General features: G+C 43.1%; 1 protein-coding gene across 3 annotated transcripts in view; it reads right to left on the bottom strand.

The window, feature by feature from the left end:
• The window catches only part of SEC16B (SEC16 homolog B (S. cerevisiae)), a 78581-nt gene that overhangs the window by 47714 nt on the left and 24076 nt on the right, over window positions 1-6791 (bottom strand). The gene's annotated exons all lie outside the window — the stretch shown is intronic.

A 6791-nucleotide genomic window follows, 5' to 3' on the forward strand; every position in this document is an offset into this window, starting at 1 on the left:
ATCATGGGTTTTCCCAGGTGGCTCAGTGGTAAGGAATCCGCCTGCCAATGCAGGAGACTCAGGAGACATGGGTTTGAACCCTGGGTCAGGAAGATCCCCTGAAAGAGGAATAACAATACTTAACTTAGGAGGGTCATCATGAGGACCACAGGCTGACTTCAGAGATATTGCGAGTTCAATTCCAGACCACTGAAATAAAGTGAGTCATACGAATCTGTTGGTTTCCCAGTGCATATAAAAGTTATGTTGTACATGATACCATCATCTGTTGTGTGCAATAGCTGTATGTCTACAAAATTATAAAAAATGTAGGACTTCCATCGTGGTCCAGTGGTTGGGAATCCACCTGCCAATGCAGGGGACACAGGTTTGATCCCTGGTCTGGACGATTCTACAGGCCATGGGACAACTAAGCCCATGCACCACAACCACTGACCCTGCACTCTAGAGCCCATGCTCTGCAACAGGAGAAGCCACTGCAATGAGACCTGCTCGCTGCAACTAGAGCAAGCCCACGTGCAGCAAAAAAGACCCAGTACAGCCAAACGTAAATAAATAACAAAATTTTTTTAATGTATATACCTTAATTTTAAAATCCCTGGGGACTTCTCTGGTGACCCAGTAGTTAAGAATTTGCCTTCCAATGCAGGGGACACAGATTTGATCCCTGGTTGATCCCACAGATCATGTGGCTAAGATCCCACATGCCACAGGGCAATTAAACCCACAACTACTGAGCCCACGACTAGGTGGTGACACAGCCAAAGACAAACAAATAAATAAATGTAAAATACTCTGTTGCTAAAAATTGCCAAAACAATTACAGTAGTAATATCAAACGTCACTGATCACAGATCACCATAACAAATATGATCACAATGGAAAAACCTAAAATACTGCCAGCGTACAAAATGAAAAAGAAAACAAGAGAAATATTGCCAGAATTACCAAAATGTGACGTGGAGACACAAAGTGAGCAAGTGCTACTGGGCAGGTGGTGCCATGAGACTTGCTCAATGCAGCTTTGGCCCAAGATTTCAGGTAGTAAAACAACACAATAAAGTGAAGCGATATAAAATGAGGTATAGCTCCAAAATCACTGCAGATGGTGACTGCAGCCATGAAATTAAAAGACACTTACTCCTTGGAAGGAAAGTTATGACCAACCTAAATAGCATATTCAAAAGTAGAGACATTACTCTGCCAACAAAGCTTCGTCTAGTCAAGGCTATGGTTTTTCCTGTGGTCATGTATGGATGTGAGAGTTGGACTATAACGAAAGCTGAGCACCGAAGAATTGACGAATTTGAACTGTGGTGCTGGAGAAGACTCTTGAGAGTCCCTTGGACTGCAAGGAGATCCAACCAGTCCATTCTAAAGGAGATCAGTCCTGGGTGTTCTTTGGAAGGAATGGTGCTAAAGCTGAAACTCCAGTACTTTGGCCACCTCATGCAAAGAGCTGACTATTGGAAAAGACTCTGATGCTGGGAGGGATTGGGGGCAAGAGGAGAAGGGGACGACAGAGGATGAGATGCCTGGATGGCATCACCGACTCCATGGACGTGAGTCTGAGTGAACTCCGGGAGTTGGTGATAGACAGGGAGGCCTGGCGTGCTGCAATTCATGGGGTTGCAAAGAGTGGGACACGACTGAGTGACTGAACTGAACTGAATGATATATAATTATGTATGCTTTATAAATAAATGTTATCTTTTCATTTCAAAGGAGATGAGCTAATTCTACTGGCTGAGGCAGGCAGAGTACACACTGTGCGTGTTAGTTGGTCACTCATGTCCGACTCTTTGTGACCCCATGGACTGTAGCCCACCCAGCCCCTCTGTCCATGGGATTCTCCAGGCAAGAATACTGGAGTGGGTTGCCATTTCCTTCTTCATGGGATCTTCCCAACCCAGGGATCGAACCCAGGTCTCCTGCATTGCAGGCCAATTCTTTACCTTCTGAGCCACTGGAGAAGCCCAGAGTATTCACTGGTGGGTAGTAAATGCCTGGTTTAGGTTTTTCTCATTTGAATTTCTCGCCATTGGATTCTGACTGTGCATTAATTGTGTTATCCAGATGGAAGGCAAATTTAAATGCTCAATACTGAATTGAAGGCACTGAAAAGTTTCTATTACAACAAGAAAATAATTTCTCTTGTTTGAAAAATAAAGTTCTTCTGGTGAACACAAAGAAGCTCATGTCGACTTTTGAATTAATATTTTAAAATTTAGCAAATCATCGTGCTGTCTACCTTAAATGTATACAATGTTATACATCAATCACATCTCAATAGAGCTGGGAGAAAATACAAATCAAACTCAGAATTTGCTCTAAAAAGGCTCAGATGTTTATCCTTTCTTTCAACAAACACTTACTGAGTCCTTATTATGTGTCAGGATTTGACACACATAAGTATGAAGGACACAGTCCTTGTCATCAAAAATCTTTGAGCAAATTAAACTGTCATGCTGTTTATTAGTCCAGGGAAGGCCTGGACTAATGGTCCATGGTTGAGCTCATGATCAAATAGGCTAAGGTACCTAAGCTATAAGATTATGACACAGAGGACTTCCATGGTGGTCCAATGGTTAAGAAGCCATCTTGCAAGGCAGGGAACAAGGGCTCAATTCCTGGTTAGGGAACTAAGATCCCACAGGTCACGGAGCAACTGAGGCCACACAATCTGGACCTGAGTGCCACAACTAGGGAGTCCGTGCGCCACAAGGAAGATCCTGCATGCTGAAACTAAGACCTGACAGAGCCTGCTTCATTAATTAAGTTTTTTAGAAAAGATTTTGCCACAGCCCTTCAACTGACTCCGAGGCCATGACAGATGAATATAGAATCTCTGACTCCTGTCGTGGTTTATTACCCCTCTGGTGGGCTTTGAGCCTTGGCTCACTAATAACCTGTCATTTTTAATCCTCCAGAGAAGAGGTACTGGAAAAGGACACACACAATGACCACAGGAATCAGAACATGGTTGATTACAACACAGACGCACATGTCAAATTATGTGTCCCAATATCTCACAATAACATTCATGAAGATCTGATATAACTCTTTTGGCTTATAACATGATGTTAGCTGTGCCCCCAAGGGCTCCCCTGGTAGCTCAGCTGGTAAAGTATCTGCCTGCAATGCAGGAGACCCCAGTTCAATTCCTGGGTCAAGAAGATCCTCTGGAGAAGGGCTAGGCTACCCACTCCAGTATTCTTGGCCTTCCCTAGTGGCTCAGACAGTAAAGAATCTTCCTGTAATGTGGGACACCTGGGTTAGATCCCTGGGTTGGGAAGATTCCCTGGAGGAGGGCATGGCAACTCACTCCAGTATTCTTGTCTGGAGAATCCCCAAGGACAGAGGTGGCCTGGAGGGCTACAATCCATGGGGTCGCAAGGAGTTGGACATGACTGAGCGACTAAGCACAGCACAGCACAGCCCTGCCCTATAACACAGCTCTGTCACTGAAATGTTAACTTTGGAAGACCTTACAGGTTATTTTAGCAACTTCATTTGATTGGTGATAAAACCAGATCCAGAGAGATAAAGTGATTTAGTCAACATCACAAAGCTAGCTAGAAGCTCAGTTAAGATGATCTAGATGTACTGGACTTGTCTTGCATTGTGCTTACCAAAGTGTGATTATTAATTATCCAAGAATTATGTGAGCCAACAGTAAAACTGTTGATAATTTGAAGTCCACCACAGTGGGGGTATTTACAGCACAGAAACTGGCAAGTGCTGCAAAACCAGGTTGTTGTTGTTTTCAGATAATCACTTTCCCGGCGCAGTGGTTACAACTCCTAACTCCTATTCCAGTGTTCTTTCAACCACAGAATTGTCATTCTGTTTCTAGCCTTCATCTCACGCGTCTGGGTTAAACATCTAGCCCCATTATTGCAAATGCTCCTTTTGTGATGTCCCAAAGCATCTCCAGTCATCTCAAGAGTTATTATGAAACTCTTCATATACTCACCAACCAAAATTAATCTTAATTAGCTTTAATTATTTTATATAGACATATGGCATACCACAGTTATATGGGTCATGAAATGAAACAGATTGTATGGGGTTTCAGCACTCCTAAAGGTTTGGGATTTATCAGTCCCTGTCTTCCCTAGCCCCATAAATCAACAGTTACTAAGTCTTTCAACCTGGCAGCTCAAGTCTTCCTGGTTTCTAACAAAATTCACTCAGTTTGACAGTACCTTAGCAGCTCATCCCCAAAAGGAGTTAGGGCTAAAATTGGTCTTGTCACCTCAAGTCCTGATTGCAGTGCCCTCACATGATCTCATAGGCTCTCATACGCTGAAACAGTTTAGTGTTAACATTTTTCCCTTCCCCAAGTGTCCTGTCGTCTTGCCCAATTTCTATTCTGTATGCCAAGTGTCCACGGGAACTGGAAAGAAAAGTGAAAGTAAATTCGCTCAGTCGTGTCCAACTCTTTGCAACCCAATGAACTGTAGCCTACCAGGCTCCTCCGTCCATGGGATTTTCCAGGCAAGAGTACTGGAATGGGTTGCCATTTCCTTCTCCAAAGGATATTCCTGACCCAGGGATCAAACCCAGGTCTCCTGCATTGTAGGCAGACAATTTACCATCTGAGCCACCAGGGAAGTCAAGCCCTGGAACTGGAGCCTCATCAATTACTAATTGTTGTGAATTTCCTTTCTCTGCCTTCCTCTCCAGATACCAGACCACTAGAGGATCTTGCTTCAACCAGGTGCAAATATCCTAGTTTGACATCTATCTAACAAAAGCATCATCACTGCTAATAATGCAGCTAATCTCTTCCCACCATAACGGTGCTGCTAGATGTGAACACCCACCTAGATCCAGGTCAGGTTTGCCATGAATCCCTGAGCACTAGGATTTAATGACCAGTGAGCCTTGCAAAGGCCAGCTCAGTAGCTGAGATACTCTCCAGGCTTGACCCCATTTCTTTACTGAAAGTAAAAATTTAGGAAATGAACTGAGAGGCCCTATGTCAACAGATAACCGGTAATTATTTGTCTGGGTAATGGGTCTATGGATGATTTTATTTTTTTCTTCTGGCTGTTCATGTTTTCTAACTTTTCCTACAATAAACTTATTTTCAAAGACAAAATCAACTAACATGGTTTTTAATCAATACTATATCCAAATGTGGTACTGTCATAGCAGTAATTAATTATTTACCCAAGTTGCTAAAATGGAGCAGTGAGTCCCCGAAGCTTCCAAGATCGCTTGGCTGTGCTCAGTCTGCTCTTCTGGAAAGATGATTCTGGAAGTCATACGTTCACGAAACAAATCTTTATTGAACACCCACTCCATGCCCAGCATTGTCACTCGCACTGGGGACAGTGAGATTAATAACATAATCCTTTCCCTAAAGAGGTTTTCAGTTCATTGAAGCAGTAGATATCGAAAAGCTGCACACAGAAAGAGGAGCCTGTGAAAGACAATAATGAAGGTGGGCCGAAAGCCAGGAGAGAATGGTGTCCCGGAAGCCAGGGAAGGTGATGGCTTCAGAAATGGGAGAGTCATCGACAATGCCAAATGTAGGAGAGACATTGAAAGAGGCAAGAGTGCAAGTATTCTCCCTACACTGGTTTTACCAATAAGGAGGTTTGATGATCACAACACAAACAATTTCCTTGGAACTATAGTCAATGGTGTGAGGAATTAGACACAGAAATCACTTGTGCTGCAAATGGAAATTAAGTAAAAGGAGACAGTAAGAATTATTCTTTTGAGAAGCCTGGGTATGAAGAAGAGGGGACAATAGCCAGGACTACTATAAAGCACTCAGGATTGAAGAACTGGCTTAGCATAGACAAGATGAAAAAGGTTATATGCTGATTCATATGGAGATTGGAGATACAGAAATGAAATACAATTACTGAAGGACTAAATCTCAAAAGAGGCTGATCATATGGAAGTATAGAAGTAAAAGTTAAGCCTAGCTTAAATAAAGGGCATTTCTCCCTCCAAGAAAGAGATTAAGGTGGTGAAGATAGGCTTGGATGGAGACAAGTCTGTTCAAAAAGGGACTGAGTACTTACTGAGACTTCTCTGCAGAGTAGACTGCTAGAGATCAAAGTGAGCTTATATTGATAAACTTGAGAAATGTGGTGATGGTCTGGATTGGCCAGTGTGGAAAACAGGAGTGGGCTTTAACCAGGAACATGTCCTCAAAGGAACCAGTAGGCAGGAAATGCAGCTGTTACTGGACCCTTAGATGGATTTGAAGCTCCATGAGGATATTGAGCCTCTGCGGTTCTGTCCATGCTACGACCACTGGGCCTAGCACAGCATCTGGTGTGTGACAAGAGCACAATAAAGACTTTACCTATAAATGAATGGACCTCTGAAATGTATAGCAGCAACAGTCTTGGCTGCAGATTGTATCCAGTAGTTTTCCCAGCCTGAGTATAGAACTAAACTCTGACAGAGAGTTCCTAGGGAAAGTAAAAGGGAATGTTAAGGCAGTGAGTTAAGGGGACTGACTGAAGAGTGGTTGAAGGGGTGCCATATAGGGCATAAATGAGACAGAAACACAAATTCTCTGCATACCTTGTTTAAGTGAGGTGCCTTGAAATACATAAGAGGCCTCTTCAATACGACAGCAAAAGAAAAACATTCAATCATGATTCAAAATGTAAAACTTCAGTTAAAGGGGAATGACTGGATAATGCTGACCCCAGACTTTCCAAAAACATCTGATACAGTGAAGCGCTTTTTAGTCAGCTAGCATCTCATAGCTCTGGCTCCAGCAAGGAGTCGGGGGCGGGCGGGGAGGGGAAGGTTTA

This window comes from Bison bison, unplaced genomic scaffold, assembly GCF_000754665.1.
Source record: "Bison bison bison isolate TAMUID 2011002044 unplaced genomic scaffold, Bison_UMD1.0 scf7180017864289, whole genome shotgun sequence".
NCBI lineage: Eukaryota > Metazoa > Chordata > Mammalia > Artiodactyla > Bovidae > Bison > Bison bison.